This window comes from Acomys minous, assembly GCF_964271855.1.
Source record: "Acomys minous genome assembly, chromosome: 6".
NCBI classification, from domain to species: domain Eukaryota; kingdom Metazoa; phylum Chordata; class Mammalia; order Rodentia; family Muridae; genus Acomys; species Acomys minous.
This window is the reverse complement of record NC_140487.1, coordinates 108574571-108599177: the sequence shown is the minus strand read 5'-3', so window position 1 is coordinate 108599177 and position 24607 is coordinate 108574571. Positions and strand designations below refer to the sequence as shown.

General features: G+C 50.8%; 1 long non-coding RNA gene across 1 annotated transcript in view; it reads left to right on the top strand.

The window, feature by feature from the left end:
* LOC311600619 overlaps positions 1–24607 on the top strand; it is a 212562-nt gene that overhangs the window by 36170 nt on the left and 151785 nt on the right. The window lies entirely within an intron of this gene.

Here is a 24607-nt window from a genome sequence, read left to right as displayed (position 1 = left end):
AAAAAATTCCTCTGAATGGGTGGATGAGATGGCTGCTCAGCAGCTTAAAAGGCGCTTGCCACTGAGCCTTACAGATTGAGCTCCATCTCTAGCACAGTGGGAGGGGAGAAAGTTGCCTTCCAGCCTCCACTTGCATGCTGTGACTAGCAGGCATGCGCCCACCCATACACACACCTGATAAATAAGTGCAGTATGTCTCAGAAAAAGAATTCCATGGAGACTGGGTTGTCCCAGAAGATTCTAGAAAATCTGGGGAAATACAAGAGGACCCAAGAATATTTCAGAGGGAGGCTGGGATACCATAAAGAAGGTAGGATCTAAATTGGGCGGTGGTGGCACACACTTTTAATCCCAGCACTCAGGAGGCAGAGGCAGGCAGATCTACATGAGTTCGAGGCCAGTCTGGCCTACTAAGTGAGTTCCAGGACTGATAGTGTACTTTTAAAAATCTATTTTTACCCTTACCCAGATCTAGCCGATGGACAGGACATTCTCCACAGTTGAGTGGAGAGTGGGGTCTGACTTTCACATGAACTCTGGTGCCCCGTATTTGACCACGTCCCCTGGATGGCGAGGCCTGGTGGCACTCAGAGGAAGGATAGCAGGCTACCAAGAAGAGACTTGATACCCTATGAGCATATACAGGAGGAGGAGGTCCCCTTCAGTCACAGTCATAGGGCAGGGGAGTAAGGGGAAAATAAGAGGGAGGGAGGAATGGGAGGATACAAGGGATGGGATAACCATTGAGATGTAATATGAATAAATTAATAAAATATGTTTTTAAAATCTATTTTTATTTTGAGTTCCTTAAATCTTTCTCCCATCTCCACCCCAATCCCTTCCAACACCCCAACACCAGGTAGGAGAGAAAGAAGGTGAGTGGGGAGAAGGGGCGTGGTTTTCCTGAGCTGCTTCCTGTTTAGGGTCGTTGAGTTCCTTGGGTCAAGTCCAGTCTTCCTTTCAAGATTTCTCCAACTTCTCATCAAACTGCATCAACAACAACCAGAAGCAGCAGAGGGAAGCACCAGCAGCCTTCGTTCTCAGAGCCCCTGTCTCTCTCTGGGTCTGGCTTTTATCCCCACTGACAAAGACCACACCTCCGCACCGATGTGGTTCACAGCTGACAAAGAGCAAGTGCCCTCTCAGGAGGCAGTTATCAGCTGTGGACAACCGGGAGCAGCCCCCACATCCCACACCTGGGATTAAAACAAAAACATGTTTACATATGAACCCAAACTTCCACGACACAGGACAGCCAAGGTTAGACAGAGAAACCCTGTCTCAAAAAGCAAAACAAAACAAAACAAAACAACAACAACAACAACAAAAGATGGTTGGATCCTTCCAGGGGAACTGAACTACTTTAGAGGGCAGAGTCTTCTATAGGGAACTTTGAGATGTAGGGATAGGAATAGGGGGGCTGGAGAGATGGCTCAGAGGTGAAGAGCACTGGCTGTTCTTCCAGAGGTCCTGAGTTCAATTCCCAGTAACCACATGGTGGCTCACAACCATCTGTAATGTGATCTGGTGCCCTCTTCTGGCCTGTAGGTGTACATGCAGGCAAAACACTGTATACATCATCATCATCATCATCATCATCATCATCATCATCATCATAAATCTTTTAAAAAAAGATAGGAGTGGGTGTTGTATATGACCTTGGAGGCTGCTGTGGGAGTGTCCCCCTTTCAACTCTGAGCTTGCAAAGATTAGGGAACTCCAGAGGTCTTTGGGAGGCCAATAGTGGATGTGTCAGGACTAGTCAGTCCATAGGATCTTGCTGTGTAGACCAAGCTCTTCTCAAACTGGCAATTCTCCTGCCTCAGCCCCTGAGGTGCTGTGGTTACAGATGTGTGCCACCATTCTTAGCTAGTCTCTCCTGCTAATGGACTTAGTGCAGTTCTTGAATCCTGGAGCCCTAGGTTGAGGTTGCCTGCTTGCTTCCGTGGCCCCTGAGACTTTCTGCCAGGAGCACTCACTCTATGCTTGAAAGGCTGTCGGAGACAGGCAAGGGAGAAGAGATGTGTGCCAGCCCTAAGTGATGTTGGATCTCCTGGGTATAGTTCCTGTCCACGATACCACTTGTATGTACAGTTAGCTACCCTCAGAACTCTCCCTTTGACAAATGTCTGGTTAAAAAAAAAACCAGGCTCCCCTACCCCAAAAGTGACAACTCCTGGGCTGGAGAGATGGCTCAGTAGTTAAGAGCACTGTCTGCTTTTCCTGAGGTCCTGACTTCAATTCCCAGCAACCACATGGTGGCTCACAGCCATCTATAATGAGATCTGATGCTCTCTTTGGTATGCAAGTGTACATGTAGGCAGAGTACTCATACATGAAAATAAATTTAAAAAAAAAAATTTTTTAAAGCGCCAACTCCTGTAACTGCTGTTTGCCCTGCACTTGGCCCTTCCCTGGTGACTTGGGATGGCGGCCCAGCCCACCTCCCTGCCAGAGCACCCTTGCTTTTGCTCAAACACACAATGCAACGGCGCAAGGCTATGGTGTCCCAATGTCAAGAGTGAATCATCTGTCTGACACCCACCTAGAAACCAGTCCTTTGTTCCCCAGAGATGAAGGCTCCCCAGGAGTCAAGAAACCGTGGTAGGTGGGTAGGTAGTAGGGACCTTCTGCAGACCCCTTGCTTTTATCAGCAAGGGAGGACAAGGCATAGTGTTGTCCCTCAGAGGCAGCCAGGTCCCTTGGCTTGGCTTACGATGGCTTGGAGGCCCTAAGTGAAGCAAAAGAAGGAAGGGAAGGGGGCTGGAGAGATGGCTCAGTGGTTAAGAGTGCTGCCTGCTCTTCCAAAGGACCCGGGTTCAATTCCCAGCACCCACATGGCAGCTCACAACTGTCTGTAACTCTAAGATCTGACACCCTCACACCAATGCACATAAATGAAAAATTAAACAAAATATTTAAAATAAAAAAATAAAAAGGAAGGGAAGAGAACAGATCCTTAATGAGCACCTACTCTATACCAGGTCTAGATACCACATGTATACAGTCTCTCAAAGAGAAGGAGTCACTCTTCTTGTTCTACAGATAGAGATGCTGAGGTTGCAGAGCAAGGTCTCGGCTAGCACGAAACATGGGGGCGGGGGGTAAAGCTGGTCCCCCCACTCCACCCTAACACTGCTTGTCTCTCATACCCCTGAAGTGAGCCTCTAGACACATCCTCATTCTTCCTTCTGTCAGCATGACCTTGAACAAGTTACAGGAAGTCTGTAAGCCTCAGCTTCCTCCTCTGTGAAGCGGACATGCTAACAACATTGGGCTGTATGGTGAAATGAGATGCCGAGCATGAGGGGCCAGGTAAATCCGGAGTGACCACCAGATAACGTCAAAACTTAGAACTGGCACTTGAAGGGCATAACCCTGCTCCAATTTAAGGAAAGCCCTGCCTTAAGAACTGTAGTCCAGGTTGGAGAGATGGCTCAGTGGTTAAGAGTGCTACCTGCTCTTCCAGAGGTCCTGAGTTCAATTCTCAGCAACCACATGGTGGCTCACAACCATCTATGATGGGATCTGATGCCCTCTTCTGGCCCATAGGTGTATGTGCAGGCAGAGCACTGAATACATAATAATAAATAAATCTTAATTTTAGGGGCTGGAGAAACGGCTCAGTGGTTAAGAGCACTGCCTGCTCTTCCAAAGGGCCAGGGTTCAATTCCCGCAACCACATGGCACACAGCTCACAACTGTCTGTAACTCAAGATCTGACACCCTCACATCAATGCACATAAATTTAAAAAAAAAATTTAAAAACCTGTAGTCAGCTGGGCGTGGTGTCACATGCCTTTAACTCCAGCATTCGGGAGGCAGAGGCAGGTGGATCGCTGTAAGTACGAGGCCAACCTGGTCTACAAAGTGAGTCCAGGACAGCCAAGGCTACACAGAGAGACCTTGTCTCGTAAAACCAAAAACCAAAACAAAACAAAAACAAGCAAACAAACAAAGCCTGTAGTCCTGGGGTGGGGAGAGGGCTCAGCCTGGCTGCAGGAGGCTGAAGACCTGTGCTCCATCCTCTGCTCCATCCTAGAATCTAAATTTAAAAGGTTTTGTGCAATGGGTGTCCTTGTAATCCTAGCACCAGGGAGGTGGAGGCAGAAGGATTCTGGCTTTCTGGTCAGACACTCTAGACTAACTGGGGAGCTCCAGGCTGAAGGAAGACCTTGTCCCAAAGGTCATGACTGTCCTCTGCCTTCTACATATGTGTGTGCATATTTACACACCATGTATACACACACACATACACTGTTTTTGTTTGTTTGTTTTTTCTGAAACAGGAGCTCACTTTGTAGACCAGGCTGGTCTCGAACTTACAGAGATCCACCTGCATCTGCCTCCCCAAGTTCTGGGATGCACCACCACTGCCTAGCTACACACACTGTTTTTTGTTTGTTTGTTTGTTTTTTAAAATTTATCTATTTATTATGTATACAGTGTTCTGCCTGCATGTACACCTGCAGGCCAGAAGAGGGCATCATATCACATTCTAGATGGTTGTGAGCCACCATGTGGTTGCTGGGAATTGAACTCAGGACCTCTGGAAGAGCAGTCAGCACTCTTAACCACTGAGCCATCTCTCCAGCCCTGACACACTGTTCTTATCCCCATGCTATAGACAGAAGAGAAATGCTGGGTGCTACACCCAGTCAGTGCTTCTCCCACAGTCTGTTTTGACTTAACGCATGGGTGCATGAAGGAAGAAGGAAAGATTGGGAGAAAGAAAGTAGTAGGTGGCTGTCGAGGCTCTGCCTGAGAACCCTAGATTGAAGGCTGCATGGTGAGGTTGTCACTTCCCAGCCCCTGACAGCCGACACAATTTGACACGTAAAACCCCCCTGGCCTAGTTCCTCTGAGAAGCCCTCAGTAAACAAAGAGGAAATCAATTCTTAACGGCTGCAGAAGCCATTCCAGTTAGATGGCAGAAGGGACCTACTGACAAGAGAGGAACTAGGCAGCAGGGGAATTCCTCACCAGAGTCAGGAAATGACATAGTGGTCCCTGCAGACAGCTCCCTGGGCTGAGCTCTGGGAAAGGACGGAGCCTGTGAGGTGCAGGGCACAGTTCCCACAGACCCTGCACAGGGGAGCCATTGTCTTGTGGAGGAGACTTGTCACACCCTTAGGTCAACAGCCAAATGTGAAGGTCACTTGGAAACGAGGGAGTAAAGCTGGGAGAGAGAAGGGGGGGGGACGGGCGGGCGGGCGGGGTGTGCACCTCAGAGAAGGAGCCTGTGTGGTCATGTGAGAGGCATTCGCGGACAAACAGGGGTGAGGAGAGGGTGACGGTGTCCCAGGAGAGTCACATTTACGGAACCCCGCTACTGTGGGCCCGCACTGTGCTGAGCTCTTTGCAGATGGTGTCTTGGCGCCTCTGCTGCAGCTATTAACTGTGTGAGGCTCTGCGGGGCTGAGGGCTGTGAACACGGCTCCTCCCCTCCTGGACCATAGCTGTGGGAGGAGACAACGAACAGAAACCACAGTGTGTGGTGATGGGGGTGGGGGGTGGGGGGTTGGGGGGGTGGGGGGTGGGAGGGTGCCTCGAGTTGTGTCGGCAGGACCTGCAGGCTTTGAAGAAGAAAGAAAAGCACGGAGGGGGGGTTGCTGCAAAGTGTCAGGGAGTAGAAAATCGCTTTAGGTGAATGAAGGCCTCCCCTTCAGCAGAAACCAAATGCAGCTGAGGGAGCTGACGCAAGCAAGGTGCAAAGGCCCTGGAGTGTGTGTGTGCCTAGGTGAGAGCGAGGACGGGGCGTAATGAACTAGCAGCTATTGAGGGGGGGTGGATGGCCTAATGCTAGAGAACTGGCTGGCCACAGGAAAGATATTTGATTTTCTTATGAATTGATAGGAAGCCACTGGGAGCTTCTGAAAAGTGTAATGAGGTTTTTTTTTTTTTTGAAACAGGGTTTCTCTATGTAGCCTTGGCTGTCCTGGACTCACTTTGTAGACCAGGCTGTCCTGGACTCACTTTGTAGACCAGGCTGGCCTCGAACTCACAGTGATCCGCCTGTCTCTGCCTCCCAAGTGCTGGGATTAAAGGCGTGCGCCACTAGGCTCAGCTTGATTTATAGTGTTTTCTCATGCAGGAGTTTTGGGTTTTTGTGTGTTGCCTTTATCAATTTTTTAAATTGCCTTTTCAGTCATCACTAGACTTTTCCCACTATTGAGATTTAAATCCGCCTGAGGTCTCCTCTGTGCCTTTATGGGTTCTTTTACCTTGGGTTTTTCTAGCAGTTGAATCTTTGATCCTTTGGGGCTCATCTTGGTGCTCCCTGAGAGCACAGGTCTATTTTTACCCCCACTAGGCCACCTGGCTATCCCAAGCCCATGCATAAGAGACTCCCCCTCCACTGGGCCAGGCCACCTTTAGCAACTCCTGAACTCCCATGCGCACGCCACTCTATTTCTAGACTTTCTATTCCAGTCCCCGGGCCTGTTTGCCTCTTCCTGAATCCCGATTAGCTTGTTCCATTGACAGAGGCTTTTTGTTTTGTTTGTGGTGCTTGGGATTGAACCCAGGACCTCACCCACATAGGCTACCTGAAGTGGAAGCTTAAAATACTGCCATCTAGTGGTGATAAGATCAGTGTTAACCTCTCCTACCTCAACACCTTTTTTTTTTTTTTTAAAGTTTGCGGGGTGGGTGGGTATCTTGCTAGCTCAGACACCCCAGTAGCCACCAGAGATCATAGGCCACGGCTGGTTTGCCACGCCCACCCCACCCCACCCCACCCCATCTCAGACAGGGTCTCACATAGCCCAGGCTGTTTATAGGAGGGGCCAAGGTTGATTTTAAACACCTGACCACTGGTCTTCACCCCCACCCCACCCCCAAGTACTGGGATTAGATCATCCACTCTCTCTCCCTTCCTTCCCTCTCCCTCCCCCCCTTTTTTTTCCCTCCACTTTTTATGTTCTCTTCCCCTCCACCTCTCTCTCTCCCCATCCCCCACCCCCGACGCTCCTGGGTCTTACAGTCTAGTAGGGGAACAGGGATCAAACAAGTAATTGCATGCCATGTGGTCGCTTGGCACAGAGAAGCGACAGATAACAGAAGCAGGTGAAGGAGTGGAGGAGGCTGAGGAGGAGCTCTCATCTGCCACTGAGGAGGCTGGGAAGGAGGTCCTGTGGTTTCCTGGGGAGAGAGGAGGGCTGAAAGCGAAGGCCCAGGGAGGGAGCACGCTCATAAACAGCAGCTTCGATCTAGGCATGGAGGCCCCGTGAGGAGCCGCAGAGCCATGTAGGTCACGGCAAGGACACTGGCTTTTCTTCTGACACCTGGAGCCAGGGGGACAGTGGATGGTAGGGTGACAAGGTCTGACCTCTGTCTCCAGAGGCTGGCTCCAGCTGCTGCCCAGAGTGGGGGCAGCTAGAAAAGCCACAGATGGGATTTGCGGGGAGAGAGGAGGAGAGATGTGACCTGTTTCTTGGGTCCTCCCATCCTCAGCCTCTATGTCAGGCAAGCATCAGGCTCTGGCAGCCCAGTGCATGCTGGGGGCTAAAGGAGGCAGGATGGGGTGGGGAGGTGGCGGGGGTGGGGTGGGGTGGGGGGGTTGGGGGGTGGGGGGGAGCAGGGAAGATGATGATGGGTGAGTCATAGCAGCATAGTGGCTGGACAGTGCCTCTGCAAAGGCCCCAGAAAGCAAAGGCTACAAAACCTGAGAGTCTCTTCTGTACCGGGGATGAAGATGCCCCAGACAACCTAAAAGTAGTGACCACCAACCACCAAGCTCTGAATCTGGCCAGATAGAGCATACTTGTAAGAAACTCAGGGAGCTAAGACAGGAAGAGGATGAGTTGGGGCCAGCCTGGGCTACAGAGTATGATCCTATTTGTGCACCCAAAAAAGTAAGAAGCCTGGCTGGGGGTGCAGCTCAGCGTGTAGAGGGCTTGTCTAAGCATGGAGTTCTGGCTTTGGTCCCTAGCGTCACGTAAAACCGTTGTGGTAGCACAAGCCTCTAAATCCTAGCAGGAGGAGACCGCAGAGGGATCAGAAGTTTAAGGTCACAAAGCAGGGTTTGGTGGCTTATTCGAGACCCTGGTGCTATAGGGGCAGAGACAGGCATATCCCTGGGGATCTTATTAGCTAGCTTGTCTAGCCTAAGAGGTGAGCTCTGGGTTCCATAAAAGAGCCTATGGCAAAAATATCGCAAAAATACAAGGTGGAGAGTGATACAAGGAAGCACTCTGACCTTGACCTCTGGTCTATGGAGGAGTACAAACACACGTGTACACATGCATAAACACATATACACACATGTCCACACATACACGTAAGAAAAGAAGGCCAGAAAAGTGGCTCAGAGTAAGAACAAGTTTCCTGGGGCTGGAGAGATGGTTAAGAGCACTGGCCGCTCCTCTAGAGGTCCTGAGTTCGATTCCTAGCAACCACATGGGGGCTCACAGCCCTTCTGTCATGCAAACACATATGCAGATAGAACACTCATACATAAACAAATGAAGAAGAAAAAGAAGAAGAAGAAGAAGAAGAAGAAGAAGAAGAAGAAGAAGAAGAAGAAGAAGAAGAAGAAGAAGAAGAGGCTTCCTTTGGGCCTCAGCCTAGGGAATTTCTTGGGGCCCTGGCTGGGGTGAACAGGAATTAGAACAAAATGGATTAAGCAGAGGGCTCAGGGCTGGAGAGAGGGTTCCGTGGTTACGAGCATGTAACTGCTTTTGTGGGGAACCTGAGTTTCCACACCCTGAACCCATGTAGCCCACAGAGTTTGTGATTCCATCTCCACGGGGAATCCAAAGCCTCCAATAGCAGCAGAAAACACATACCCATAATTAAAAATAATAAAAAAAAAAAAGTGTGCATGAAGCCCTGGGGTTAATACCCATCGTGGCACAGACCAGGCTTTGTGGCCAAGGAGCATCTTTCATTAAAAAAAAAAAGATTTAGCCGGGCGTGGTGGCACACGCCTTTAATCCCAGCACTCGGGAGGCAGAGGCAGGCGGATCGCTGTGAGTTCGAGGCCAGCCTGGACTACAAAGCGAGTCTAGGACAGCCAAGACTACACAGAGAAACCCTGTCTAGAAAAACCAAAAAAAAAAAAAAAAAAAAAAGATTTATTTATTATGTATACAATGTCCTGCCTGCATGTATGTCAGAAGAGGGCACAAGATCTCATTATAGATGGCTATGAGCTACCATGTGGTTGCTGGGAATTGAACTCAGGACCTCTGGAAGAGCAGACAGTGCTCTTAACCTCTGAGCCATCTCTCCAGCCCAAGGAGCATCTTTCAAGATCATCTCAGTGACATGAGATAAAGGGAACTGTGTGTGAAGAACAGAAGAGACGAAAGCCCAGAGGACGGAAACTGCCAGGCGTTTTCAAAGAGCTGAAAGTTCAGAGTGGCCGGAGGGAAGGATGTAAGAAGAGAGAGGGATCAGAGGTTAAGAGCATGGACTGCTCTTCTGCAGGACCCAGGTTCAAATCCCAGCACCCACATGGCAGCTCACAACTGCCTGTGACTCCGGTTTCGGGTGATAAGACACCCTCACACAGATATACATGCAGGCAAGACACCACTGCACATGAAACAAAAAATAAAATATATAAACTAGAAGGAAGGGGGCAGGGCCTCAGCTAGAGACCCGGGGCACACAGCTGCAGGAGTCTTGCTGAGTGACATGAGGACTGGCAATAGGGAGCTATAAAAAATTTTTAAAAAAATATTTATTTATTATTATACATACAGTGCTGAAAAGGGCATCAGATCACATTATAGATGGTTGTGAGCCACCATGAGGTTGCTGGGAATTGAACTCATGACCTCTGGAAGAGCAATCAGTGCTTTTTTTTTTTTTTTTTTTTTAATTTCTTTTGGTTTTTCGAGACAGGGTTTCTCTGTGTAGCCTTGGCTGTTTTGGACTCACTTTATAGACCAGGCTGGCCTCGAACTCACAGCGACCCGCCTGCCTCTGCCTCCTGAGTGCTGGGATTAAAGGCGTGCGCCACCACACCCAGCTCTACAATCAGTGCTCTTAACCGCTGAGCCATCTCTCCAGCCCCCAACTATAGAAGATTTTTATAGAGAGGAATGTCCCACTCTTGGTTGGAACAGGAAGAAAACCTGCCCTAGGATGTTCTTGATGGCCCTGAAAGGGGACCCTAGGGCTTCAAAGGACCTCTGAGGAGGGATGGGGAGGATGGATTATCTATAGGGGCCAAGTTCAACCCTCACTATTCTCTCTCTCCAAACAAAACAAAACAAAGCCCTTTGGGAGGAAACTCTCTTTCACTCAGAGTTAGTGCCATCACAGAAGATTGAGCAACTCCTTTGTCAGAGGAACCACAGAGAAATCAGTGGCAAAGCCGGAGGGCTAAGAACTGGGGTTTTGGGGAGCCTGTGGGGAAAGGAAGAGAGCGAGGTCCGTGAAAGGAGTGAGCGTGTGGGCTTCACACCACACCACACCCAGACACAGGTCTGGCCTCGGCTCACTGCTGGCTCGATGACTCAGAGGTGACAGCTCCCAGGGCCTGGGCACAGTGTTCTCATGCAGAGGGTGGTCCTCAGAGCTGACGTGAAACTGCTCTAGCCACAGGCAAATCAGTGGTCTGATCAAGGTCATGAGGGAAAAGCCAGTATAGCTACAAGGCAACTCGCAGCTCACAGCTCACCGCAAACCTAGGGAAGGGGGCTTTGTTCTTGTTTGTTTGTCAGGGTCTTATGTATCCCAGGCTGGTCTTGAATTTGCTGCCTATGGGACTTTGCTCTTTGAGATCAGAGTCCCTGAAATAGCTGTACTCGGTCGGCCACACCTCTGTCACGCCTGGCAGCCTCATTGCTGCTCTGATCCTCTCAGCTGTCACCTCTCCCACAAGCAGGTGTTGTTTGACCCTGTCCCCTGGAGATGCTGGGGCATTCCTGCGAGGCCTCTGCGGCGGCGCCTAGTTGAACCAGGCCCACTGCCACTGCCTCGAGCTTCTCGAAGCTGTCCCACGCCTCCAATCAGGAAGGCTATGACATCATTCCCATAGTCCCAGAAGCTACGCCTTTCCAAAAGAGGACACTGGTGGGACTACGGCTGTGCACTTCCGAAAGGTGAACATTCCCATCTGAGTCATGCACATCGTAATTGCCCTGGGCTGGAGAGATGGCTCAGGGCCTAAGAGCATGTGCTGTGCTTCCAAAGGACCTGAATTCGATTCCCATCATCACCAACAGGCGCAAGCACAAACTTACAAATATACACATAGTTAAGAACAATACAAATAGGGGACTGGAGAGATGGCTCGGTGGTTAAAGAGCACTGGCTGCTCTTCCAGAGGCCCTGAGTTCAATTCCCAGCACATACGTGTGAGCTCACAACTATCTGTAATCCCAGTCTTGGGGATCTGGGACCTTTCCTGGCCCCCAAGGGTACCAGACACACATGTCTGGCAAAACATCCATATAAACAAATAGCTAGATAGACGAATAAATAAAGTAACAAAAATAAAATTAAAACAATTAACTGCCCCAGGTCAGGGTCAGGTATGGTGGTGCACGCCTCTAATCTGAGCACTTTGGGAGGCAGAGACAGGTGTATCTCTGAGTTCAGAGCCAGCTTCGGCTATATAGGGAGCTCCAGGCCACCCAGGGCTAGGAAGTGAGATCCTGTCTCAAAAATAAAGTAAGATGAAACAGAACTGCTCCCAAGAAATATGGGCAAAGCAAATAGGCCCAAATTTTTTTTTTTCACAGCACAGGGGGTTGAATCCAGGGCACTGAGCAACCTATGAGCTTCACTCCAGCTTTCTTTTTATTTTATTTTCTTTGTTTAAGAGAGGGTCCCAGGGGCTGGAGAGATGGCTCAAAGGTTAAGAGCACTGTCCTTCCAAAGGATCTGAGTTCAATTCCCAGCAACCACATGGTGGCTCACCACCATCTATAATGGGATCTGGTACCCTCTTCTGGCCCACAGACATACATGCAGACAAAAAAATCACTGGGAGTTCGAGGCCAGCCTGGTCTACAAAGTGAATCTAGGACAGCCAAGGCTACAGAGAAACCCTGTCTTGAAAAATTAAAATAAATAATAAGGGAATATCCTGATTCCCTTATTGCTGTAAATGTTAACATGTGCAGAACGCTAGATGTGTGTGGATTTGGAGATAAATTTTAAGGTGAGAGACTTTGGCTCCCCACCCACCCACCCCCGGCAGACTGGGTTTCTCTGTGTAGCCTTGGCTGTCCTGGACTTGCTTTGTAGATCAGGCTGTCTTAGAACTCACAAAGATCCCCCTGCCTCTGCCTGCCAAGTGCTGGGATTAAAGGTGCGCGCCACCACCCAGCTTCCTTACTGCTCTTATGCATAAAAACAGTGAGGCAGAGCTGCCCCTGCCTATCTGTGAACTACAACGGACTGGAGAGTTGCTTTGTTTGTCCTGTTTTTAAGTCTAAAGCCCAAACTCTTCCTGAGGCCAATTACACAACAGCCACTCTAGAAAGACACAGGTACCAGTATATATATTTTTTTCTTCTAATGCTCCCAAATTATTCCAGGTAGAGAGATGTGGAGAGAACTGTATTAGTGAGAAAAAGGCTTTGGGAAGGTTTGTGGCCCGGGCCCCTATTTGCCTGAAGGCACCTTTACCTGAAGAAGAGGAGACTGTAGGAAGCACGGCTTGGGGTGAGCTGTTTGAATAGAATGGCTAAGGACTTAGGCCTCAACGAGGGCACTCTTTCTGTAGGTCAGAACCTGGGGTGCTCCCGGCAGCTGTGGGTGCCAAAAGCTGAGCCCCACTGGCTCCTCTGGAGTTCATCCTCAGGCAGGTAGGATGGCCCAATGGATAAAGACACCCATAGCCAAGCCTGATGCCCTGAGTGTCATCCTCAGGTCTCACACCATGGGGGAGGAGAAAACGAACTTCTGTAGGCTGTCTTCTGCCCTCCACACAAGCGAGACAGTGGCGAGGCAGAGGCCCAGACACACACACACACACACACACACACACACACACATCCTGTCGTGCATCAGTGTAAGGCGTGGCAGCGCCCTGCGCCTTGCTCTGGGAAGGTTCCAGCAAGCCCTTGACCTTGTTAGGGGCATGTGTAGAACAAAGGCAGTGAAGCTGTCCGAGTTTGGGGTGTGTGACTGTTTGCACGGCTGGACTGGCATTTCCCTGGTGTTAGCTACAGGGACCTGTCAGTTCAGCAAACAGGTCCTGTAAGAATGTTTGGTGCCAGGCTTTCCTCTGGGACCATTTGTTCGGTCAGATAAAGTACCTCTGAGTCGTGGTGGTGCGTCCTGTCCAGTCCCCCTCCCCTCCCCTCCCTTCCCCTCCCCTCCTCTCCTCAGCAGCCTCTGACAGGGCCTTCCATCTTCCACTGCTTGTGGGCTGATGAAGTCAGCTGGGCTTTTGAGGCCAAATTCTTGGGGGTGGGGTTTCTCAGTCTGAGGTTCTGAGGTTGAGCGCTGAAGCCTTGGGGGTGCTTGCGGCTCAGTGCTTGGACTTGCTGTCTGTATGAGCAAACAGACCTGTACCCCCTCCCCCTGACTCACAGCGCATGGCTCCAAGTGAAGGACACTGTTTGTCTTGCCGGGTCCGACGGTCTTTGGAAATGGCAATGGCTTGAAAGGCAAAAGGAAGCGCTGCCCAGCCCTCTTCGCGTGCCTTCCTGGGACCCTTCCCTCTCCTAACCAGGAGGCCCTGAGCTTTCTAGTCTTCCACCCCTCCCCCCAGCCATCTGCTTAAAGGACATGGCTCTTCACAGGAAGTCACAGGCCTCTGCTTCAGCAACCTCCAGCTGCTGCTGGCCCAGGTCCCTTTGCAGGCCGGTCTAGCGACGCTTGCTTCCTAACACCCTCCTCTGCCACCAGCCAAGAAGCCTGTGTGGCCTGTTCCTCTCTTTTTCCCTTTAAATCCTCATGGGCTCTGTCTGGGGGCACAAGCTGTGGACTTGGTAGATAGACCTTGACGGCAGAGGGTCCTGAATTGTGGAACGAAGGGAGAATGGGAGGAAGGCCCTTTAGAAATCCCGGGGCTGATCACTCCAGCGTCCAGGCTGCCTGCTGCAGAGCAGAAGCTCAGTCCAGTCATTTCAGAAGACGGTGCTGGAGCCTGCCCCAGGAAGGGCTTTTAGTAATTGCGGACTAGCGCAAGGATAATCAGGGCTGATGAGAAGTCTAGCCCGGGACTACAGTGCCACCTGGTGGTCATATCTGTACACTGCTCCGTGAAATTGTGGGAGCCTTTTGAGGAGGGGACTGTAGAAGGGTACCGGGGCTTGGAAGGAAGCTCTCTAGATAAAGGGATTTGACAAGGGGGCAGGGACTCCTCTAAGTCAACGGACGTGGTATGCCTGTAGTCCAGCGCCCGAGGAGGCTATGGCCGAATTCTTGCGCCGAGGAGTTCAAGGCCAGCCTGGTCAGTACAGCAAGAACTTGACTGAAATGGGGGTAGGGAGGAGCAAAGTGCTTGATAGATGGTTCAATAGCTGCCGCTTTTCCAGGAGATGGAGTTCCGTTCAGTGACTCACAACGACCTGCAGCTCCACTTTCTTCCTGTCTCTCTGGGCACACACCCCCTTTTTGTTGTTGTTGTTGTTGTTTTTGTTTTTCGAGACAGAGTTTCTCTGTTTATCCTTGGCTGTCCTGGACTCACTTTGTAGACCAGGCTGGCCTTGAACTCACAGCGATCCGCCTGCCTCTGTCTCCGGAGTGCTGGGATTAAAGGTGAGCGCCACCACGCCCGGCTACCCCCCCCCCCACCTCTACCCCCTTAAAAAAGAAACTGGGGGTCTGAATTTTATTTTATTCTTTTATTTTATACCCGGGATCGAGCGCAGAGCCACCGGGGTTTAATCTGGGGCTCCTCTGAAGATGTGGCTCCCGAGTAAAGAGCAGCCTCTGCTGGTTTGGGTTCGCCCCCTGTTTGTGACCAAACATGGCATTGCCCAGCACCATCTCCACTTTAGTCACCAAAGTTGGCACTACAAGGTGGCTTTTCCCAAAAATAAACTCCACACTGGAGCACGAGGATCTGAGAAGGCCAGGGGTTATGGAGTGTGTGCTTTGGGCTCGGCGGACACTTTAGAAGAGGAAGCCCACGGGGCTGGAGAGATGGTGCTTGGGTTACGGGAGCTTCCTGCTCTTCCAGAGGACCCGTTACGTTCCTAGTGCCCACTTCAGCTACTCTTTTTCTGAACCATACAACACACACACACACACACACACACACACACACACACACAAATTCTACAACTGGGTGGTGATGTACACCTTTAACCCCAGCACCCGGGAGGCAGCATGTCTCTGAGTTCAAGGCCAGCCTTCTCTACAGATAGCCAGGGAGGGCTACACCGAGAAACCCTGTTTCAAAAAACAAAAAGCAAAACAAACTCTTATCAAAGCCAATCATGATAGCGGGAGAAACCCACTGGTTTTAATGTTGGTTGGTTTGTTGTTTTTAGAGACAGGGTTTCTCTGTCTTATCTTGGCTGTCCTGGACTCACTTTTATAGACCAGGCTGGCCTCGAACGCACAGTGATCTACCTGCCTCTGCCTCCCGAGTGCTGGGATTAAAGGTACTGTTGTTGTTTTTAATCTATATGAGAGGCTGGAGAGATGGCTCAGAGGTTAGGAGCACTGTCTGCTCTTCCAGAGGTCCTGAGTTCAATTCCCAGCAACTACAAGGTAGCTCCCAACCATCATATAATGAGATATGGTGCCCTCTTCTGGAGTACAGGGACGCACGTGCAGGCAGAACATTGTATATATAATAAATAAAAAACAAACAAACAAATAAATAAATTTAATGTATATGAGTGCTCTATCTGCATGTACATCTGCAGGCCAGAAGAGGGCATCAGATCCCAATATAGATGGTTGTGAGCCACCATGTGGTTGCTGGGAATCAAACTCAGGACCCTATTTGGAAGAGCAGATGGTGCTCTTTTAACTCTGAGCCATCTCTCCAGCCCAACCTCTTGGCTTTAAAGAAAAGGGAATTGCAAGTAACTTCTCAGGCCTCAAGCCTGCAGCTGGGCCAGACCTCAGCTGTGTGTCTGTCTGAAGGCCACTTCCAGAGAGAAGTCTCAAAGTACCTAGATGCCACATGCCTCTGCTGCTGCGTGTCGCCGTGCGGTGCGGTCTGGTGCTGTGTGAATGCAATCACTGACGTCTGTGAAGACTGACAAGGGTGAGGGGTGAAGAGGAGGTGAGCAGGAAGGAAGAGGGAGCCTCGTGGACTCATTGTGAGCTGCAAGTGGACAGGAAGTGGGTCCCTGTTGCTGTGGGGTCCTTAGCACCTGGCACGGTGCCTGGCATAGACGGATTACTCAGTAAATGGCTGTGGGATGAAAGTGAAGAATTAAGTTGCATTCTGGGAGAATACTGTGAGGAGAAGAGTGGGCAGCCATTTGCAGCCTGAGCTTCACTGGGGCCTGGGATTTGGATCCTAGGGTTATAGACAGGCAACCCCAGTACTCAGGAAGCTGAGACAGGAGGACAGTCATGAGTTTGTGACCAGCCTAAGACACATAGCAAGACCCTGTCCCCCCCCCCTCACACTAATTAATTATAGGGTTGCAGAGATGCCTCAGCAGTTAAGAACACTTTCTGGGCTTTCAGAGGACCCAGGTTCAGTTCCTAGCATCCATATGGCAGCTGACAGGGATCTGTCACTCCAGTCCCAGGAGATCAGACACCCTCATCTAGTCTTCTTGGCTCCTAGACACACACACACAGTGCACAGACACACATGCAGGGGAAAAGCCCATATACATCATATAAAAATAAATAAGTCTCTTTTAAAAATTATTACTTAGCCGGGCGTGGTAGCACACACCTTTAATCCCAGCACTCGGGAGGCAGAGGCAAGTGGATCGCTGTGAGTTCGAGGCCAGCCTGGTCTACAAAGCCAGTCCAGGACAGCCAGGGCTACACAAAGAAACCCTGTCTCAAAAAACCAAAAACCAAAAACCAAAAAACAAAAAAAAAAAAAACAAAAAACAAAAAAACCCAACAACAAACAAACAAAAAACAAAACAAAATAAAAATAAATAAATATTATTAATTAAAATGATTTTTTAAAATTAGATTTGTGGGAGTAGAGCTGCCTATCTTCAATGGTGTCCAAGGGAATAAGCGGATAGTGTTGTCCCAGGAAGAAGTGACTCTCATTCGACGCCCATCTTTGGGAGAAAGGTAGAACTCTGAGCCCTGAGTGCCAAGCCTGGCTCGGCAGTTAGAGATTGTCTAAGTCCCAGGTTGGTTATTTCATACTGTGGTGGCGGTTGACATTTACCGAGAGCCTGCCGCGCTCCAGGTACCAACGCTGCAGCCTTTCTATGCTGTGCCTCTGCCGCTTAGGTACGTCTGCCAGGCACGCTTCTCTGGGGACAAGCCAGCGGTGGCAAACAATTGCCATCTGCCTAGGTGGCCCTGGAACCAAGGCAAGCAGGATGGGAGGAAGCAGTGGGTCGTGAGAAGCACGGGGATGGGGGGGAGGGGGGGCGGAAGGGGGCGGGAGGGAAGGGAGGAGAATGGAGGGGGGAAGGCAGGAGTGAGGGCACGGGCCTTTAAGTCCCTCCTCACTAGTGCTGCAGGGGAGACGGGGGGGGGGGGGGGGGGGACGGGGACGGAGGACGGAGGCGGGGGGGGGGGGGGGCGGCGGGGCGGGGGGGTGGTGGTGGCTCCAGAGGGCTTGGAATCATAGTTCTTTGGGAGGCGGCCTCTACAGTACACAGATAGCCCTCTTGCTGGGCATTGGGTCTTCCCAGCCGACTTGGCAAGCACTCAGCCCACTCACTAGCAGCTGTCACTAGCGTTCAGTATCAGGCACATGGCATCGGGGCTAGCATGTGCGTTTTACGCCGTCTCGGATTTGGAATGGAAACCGGATTTCTTCACAAAGCCGCGAGCGCGCGCGGTGGCACACGCCTAGTGTCCCAGCACTGGGGAGGAGGCAGAGGCAGGCAGATTTCTGTGAGTTCGAGGCCAGCCTGGTCTACAAAGTGAGTCCAGGACGGCCAAAAAGGTACACAGAGAAACCCTGTCTCGAAAAACAAAACACACACACACACACACACACACACACACACACACACACACACACAAACAAAACAAAACAAAAAAATATTCACTTCACAGAAGATCCTTCCCTGAACTTTGTCTTCTCCATCCGGGTCTCAGAAGCTTAGATCTGACTATTGGTTTTCTGACATTGAGATTCCCAGTCCCTATTCTAGGGCCCCCCTGGGGACCTGCCTCTGTCGTCTGTGGCAGCAGCAGCCTCGGGAGCCACACTGTCTCCTAGCACCTTGCAAACTAGAGGATGGTAAGAGAGTGGATTAGCCCGCGGCTCCCGAGAACCCTCTCCTTCCTCCTCGCCCTCCCTCTTCCAGCTGGAGTCCGGAACTTTCTCTGTCTCTCTCCCCAGTGACCTAGATGAGAAAACACTGTGTCCTGTGAATCACGCAGGCAAGGAGAAGGCCGGGTAGACCTGGCTGGGGCCTGCCTCAGCCACACGCCCCCCTCCCCCCCCCCCTTTCTCCCCTCAAGTCCACCGCAGCTCCCGGAACAAAACCAGCTGACTCTGTTTCTGGCCCAGAGCACGGGCTGTTCTCTGCCTGGAGTGTCCTTCTCAGGCTCACCTGCCTACAGAAAGCTCTCCCGATCTTGTTCTGAGATACCGCCTCCCCCGAGGATCCGCCTCAGCGCTGTCCTCCTTCTATAAGGCTGTTAGACTGGAGTGCTCCGGGCCAGGGGCCTGGCGGCCAGGAGCGGAGCTCAGGGACTCTGTACTCACAGAGGCGGGGGCAGAGGTGGATAAGCCAGGGCTCCAGGGCTCTGAAGAAACATTTTGGTGACTCCATTGCATGGAGAATACAAACTGCCGTATCTCTCTCTCTCTCTCTCTCTCTCTCTCTCTCTCTCTCTCTCTCTCTCTCTCTCTGTGTGTGTGTGTGTGTGTGTGTGTGTGTGTGCGTGTGCATGCACAACAAGTTACCTTGTGAAGGCTTGGCAAGGCCTCCCTGTCTTTGCATACCCCCCCACCCCCACAAAGATGAAGGTTGGTACACGGAGCCCACACTTCCTCTTAGCCTCTTGCCTGGTAATTGGAAGAGAAGCACTGACCAAGTGGGGTGGGGGTGGGGTGGATTTAATGTGTGTGTGTGTGTGTGTGTGTGTGTGTGTGTGTGTGTGTGTGTTGGGGTCTATTCAGGGACATCTCAGTACCCAGACGAAAGCAGAAGAAGGTCAAAGCCAGGCAGGGTGATGCATGCCTGTAATCTCAGCACTTGGAAGGCTGAAGCAGAAAGATCCAGAATTCAAGGCCAGGCCAAGCTGAACTACATTATCAAGGACTGTCTCAAAAACAACCAAAGGTAAGGGGGTGGGAGAGTGTAATTTCCATCCTTTCCAACCTTAAAGGGAGGAGCCATGTTATGGGTTTCATTTGATTGGACACACCATTTTTTTTTTTTAAGATAGGATTTCCCTATGTAGCCTTGGCTGTCCTAGACTCACTCTGTAGACCAGGCTGGCCTCGAACTCACGGTGATCCACCTGCCTCTGCCTCCTGAGTGCTGGGATAATAGGCATGTGCCACCGAGCCCGGCTTTGTGAAGTGCATCTTGCTTCCTCTGTGTTTCCATTCCAAATCCCAGACATGCACATGCTAGCCAGGCAGTGGTGGCGCAGGCCTTTAATCCCAGCACTGGGGAGGCAGAGGCAGGTGGATCTCTGTGAGTTCAAGGGCAGCCTGGTCTACAAAGTGAGTCCAGAACCCTGTCTCGAAAACCCTCTCTACCCCCCCCCAAAAAAAGCACATGCTAGGCTAAGTCCCCAGGCCCAATGTCACATTACTGATACTGAACGCTAGTAGCAGCTGCCTCTGTGAAGACCTCCCTGTGCGGTGCTGTTCAAAAGAACAGTATCAAAATCCTGTGATGTGTGAAAGGTCACCACCTCATAGCACTAGGGTATTCCTAGCCTTGTCTAAGTCAATCCCTGACCAAGCCACCTCCATCTTCCCCTTTAGAGTTTTGTTTTATGGCACTGTCTCATTTTGTACCTCTGGCTGGCAGGCCTGGAACCCACTATGTAGACAAGGCTGGTCTTGAACCCACGGAACCCGAGTGCTAGCTAGGACTGCAGGTGTGGGCTGTCGAGAATGGTCTTCCCCGGTTGACAGATGCGGAAACTAAGGTTTGGCAGGCCTTGGCCCATGCATCTAGCCTGAGTGGCTAAAATGATACTGACTGGGTGTGAATGCTGCCCCTGGTGGTGAGTAGTTGCAAGTACTTAAGTAAAAGCAAGCTGCAGTACTTAATGCTGGCCCCTCGTTCTAGCCCCAGGAACCCTCAGCTGGGGTCCCACAGACGGTAGGAGCATGATGGGGGCCCCAAGTGCCCGAATTCTGCACCCACTGACCCTCCTCTTCCACGTACGCAAGGCTCCAGGACACCAGACACTGTCCTCTGAGCTTCCGGAGCGTCTTTTTTCTCCCTGAAGGGGAGCTAACGAAGTTAACAAAGCTAACGAAGGAAAGGTGTCAGAGGGAAGCTGGTGTCGTTCGCTCTGCGTCTAGAGCTAGGGGACAGCCCCTCTGATTCTGGAGCGTCTCACAAAAGAAAAGGGACATCACCCAGGGACCATGCTCTTGACGAGGCTGCCCACCTGGTGACCACGAGACCTCACTGGCAGGTGATGATGATCCAGTAACAGAATTGGTAAAAGCAACAGCAACAACAAATTAGAACTGACAGAGCAGGGATTCTTTCCCGGAGCCCTGGCTAACTCTGTACCGCCCCTTGTATGTGATAATCCTCCCCTCCATCCCATTTCAGAACCGCGCTTGGGTCTCTATGACAGAGATACCGAGGCTCTAGCCCCACCAGGATCTCACTGTGCGGCCCTGGCTGGCCTGCAGTGTTCCTCCTCATCCCTCAGGATCCTTAACCAGCCTCCCCTTGCCACGGTACGAGAACGATACCTTTTTTTGCCGCACGGTGGCGCCTCTCACGGATCTGGCTCCTGGACTGTGAAACGCTAGGGGGAGACGTGTGGCCTTCAGACCCTATTGTTTCTCATTCCGCTCTGATGCTGGGTCGGGGGGTCCGGGTGGGGGTGTGGGGAACACGTGTTCTGGTAAACTAGAACCCTGCCTCCTCGGGGGCTGCGCCAAGTCCGTGTCCTTTCTGCAAGTCTTGTCCCACCTGGTGGTCGTGCGTACGGGTGGATGGTACCAGTTAGCAGGGTCTGGTGACTCATCTTTACGCTTAAGAGACTGAGGCAGGAGGATTGCTGCAAGATTCAGAACAGCTTAGGCTACATAAGGACTTCCAGGCCAAGGTAGACTACAAAGTAAGACCTTAAATGATGATGATGATGATGATGCGGTCTGGAGAGATGGCTCAGTGGTTAAGAGCACTTGCTGCTCTTGCAGAGGACTGAGGCGTGTGTGTGTGTGTGTGTGTGTGTGTGTGTCCTCATAACCATTGTAACTCCAGCTCCAGGAGAACCAACACCCTCTTGTAACCTTCTCACACGCCCACACCCCTCCTCACACACCAGGCACACCCACGGCACACATATATGCAAGTGGCAAAACACTCATACACATAAAATGAAATATATCCAATAAACAGATGAATAAAATGTAATCAAATAAATAAAAACCTACAAGTAGGTGCTGTGATTACCAACCACGCATTACAGAAGCCTGGGCTTGGAGATACTGCACAACAGCCCCAAGGCTGCGCAGGTAGCAAGGGGAAGAGTCGGGGTTTAAACCTGAACTGACTGGTGCCCATGTCCACACTTGCAACAGCCACTGCTGAGAGTTTCATCTGTCCTCAGAGGTGAGCTCACTGTCACTGACCACTGACCTTAGGAAAGGTGGCTCAGTCTCCTTTAAAAATTAATTAAAGGCGCGTGCCTTTAATCCCAGCACTTGGGAGGCAGAGGCAAGCGGATCACTGTGAGTTCGAGGCCAGCCTGGTCTACAAAGGAAGTCCAGGACAGCCAAGGCTACACAGAGAAACCCTATCTCAAAAAACAAACCAACCAACAAACAAAAAAAGAATGAAAGGAAGAAGAAAAGAAAAGAGTTATGGGGGTTGGAGAGAGGGCTCAGCACTTAAGAGCACTGACTGCTCTTCCAGAGGATCTGGGTTCAATTCCCAGAACCCACATGGCAGCTCAAAACTGTCTGTAAATCTAAAATCTGACACCCTCACACAGACATACATGCAGGTAAAAAAATCAATGTACATAAAGTGAAAATATTTTTTTTTCCAAGACAGGGTTTCTCTGTGTAGCCTTGGCTGTCCTGGACTTCCTTTGCAGACCTTGAACTCCCAGAGATCCACCTGCCTCTGCCTCGAGTGCTGGGATTAAAGGTGTGGGCTATCACACCTGGCTACATAAATATTTTTTAAAATAATTTTAAAAACCTGGCTCAGTGGTGCACACCTGGAGTCCCAGCACTCAGTGAAGCAAAGGCAGGCAGATCTTTGTGAGTTCGAGGCCAGCCTGGTCTACAAAGTGAGTCCAGGACAGCTGGGACTACAAGAGAAACCTCGTCTCAAAAAATAAAAAATAAAAAAAAATCAAAGCAACAAAAATGTATGTATGTTTTGTTTTTTTGAGACAGGGTTTCTCTGTGTAGCCTTGGCTCTCCTAGACTCACTTTGTAGACCAGGCTGGCTGGGAACTCACAGTGATTCGCCTGCCTCTGCCTCCCGAGTGCTGGGACTAAAGGCATGCACTACCATGCCTGGCCAAAATGTATGTATGTACATATGTATTTTGGGGGTGTGAAGGGAAACATGTGCCATGGCACATACGTGGAGTTTGGAGACCAACTTGCAGCAGTAGGCTCTCTTTCCATCATGTGTCCTCTGGGTACTGAACTTAGGTTGTCAGGCTTGGCAGCAATCACCCTAACTAGCCGAGCCACCTTCATGGCCCTTTTCCATCTTACAGAGGAAGAAGTAACTAAGGGGAAGCGAAGTGATAGAGGGTTTCGGGCGCAAAGAGCTGAAATGACATGTCTAAGCTAGATTTTGTGGCTCTCACAGCCTTCCACCCCATCTGCTAAAAGCCCTACCTTCATATTAGTCACAGCCCAGGGCATGAAAGGACCCTGAGGATTCTGCCTCCCTAAACCGCTTTCAGGCTCACAGGCAGGCAGCTTGGCAGAGGAGGGGGGGGGGGGCCGGCTTTGCACCCACACTTCCTGCCTCCTGGTTTTTACCTTGGAGGAGAGAAGAAAAGCCGAGTTGCTGCCCAGAGCCTGCTGATAGATGGGTGCTACCGCGAGGAAGCTACTTTCTGGCTGGCTGTAGGCTGGCTTTTTATAATCTTGTTGGATCCCCTCCACCCTGCCCCAGGCAGCCAATCCCCACCAGAGTTTCCATTTCCTGCACTATGCAGAGTTTTCTGGTCTCCTCTCTTCCAGCATCTGTGCCCTGCCTGCTGGCAGAAGATTGTAATTCAAGCCAGGGACCTTGGGAACAGCCAAGAGTCTTCAAAGCATGTCATACCACTGTGGGAGCCACCACCCTACTGGGCTTAGCGGAGTTGACCACCAGCTTCCCTTAGGGCACAAAGAGCTTTCAAAACCCTGACCCAATTAACACTAAGAGCACTTATTGAGCGCTTGCTGCATGACAGACCTGCACAGAATGCTCTGTGTACACCGAGGCCTTTCCAGTTCCACGGTGGTACGTAGGCTGTTTGTAAACCATGCAAAGCTTTGGGAATGAAGTCATTCTCTTCCATTGTTTTCTGGTTACTTTTGATAGGCACACGGTAAAAATGTGAAGTCCAATGCCAGGGGTAGTGGTGTACGCCTTTAATCTCAACACTCGGGAGACAGAGGCTGGCTGATCTGTGTGAGTTCGAGGCCAGCCTGGTCTACAAAGTGAGTCCAGGACAGCCAAAGTTACACAGAGAAACCCTGTCTTGGGGTGGGGGTGGGGGAGTGAAGTCCCTGTTCATATGACCACTTATATGCATATATAATATTTACTTGCATATATAAAAATATAATAGATATTTCTCCTGAAATGGACCCCTGGCTTTATTTGTTTACTTATCTATTCAGGAAGGCAGAGTCTCCCGCATGCCAGGCTGGCCTTGCATTGCTTTTGTAGCTGAGGATGACCTTGAACTTCTGCGGCTCCTGCCTCCACTTCCTGAGGCGTGCACCGCTGTGCCTGGTTTCAGCTGGGGTGGGGGATTGGTGTGGGTTCTGGAGATCAAACTTGGGTATTAAGCTTGGGAGCAAATCCATTTACCCACTGAGCTGTCTCTCTGGTCCAGGTAGAGCATTCTCGGAAGCCTTTGGATGGTGCTACTTGCAGAAGCACTGTGGGTAATTTATTATTTTTTGGTGGGGGGTGGGGGGTGGGGGTGGGCGGGGAGGGGAGAACATAGCAGTTCCTGAAAGTCAGAATCATTACTGACCCCAAAGTAGAAAGGTTCTCTACAACAGGTGGCTGGCTGTTGTCTCCCAGCAACACAGCCATAGCGCTGTTGCCAGAAGTTGGCTCTTTATTGGCAGTTGCTAGTTCAGCCTCCGGAAGAGAGAGCCTGAGCTGCTCAGCCTGTTTGTAGCCCCATGGATACTCTTTTGGTTTTTCTTTTCTTATTTATT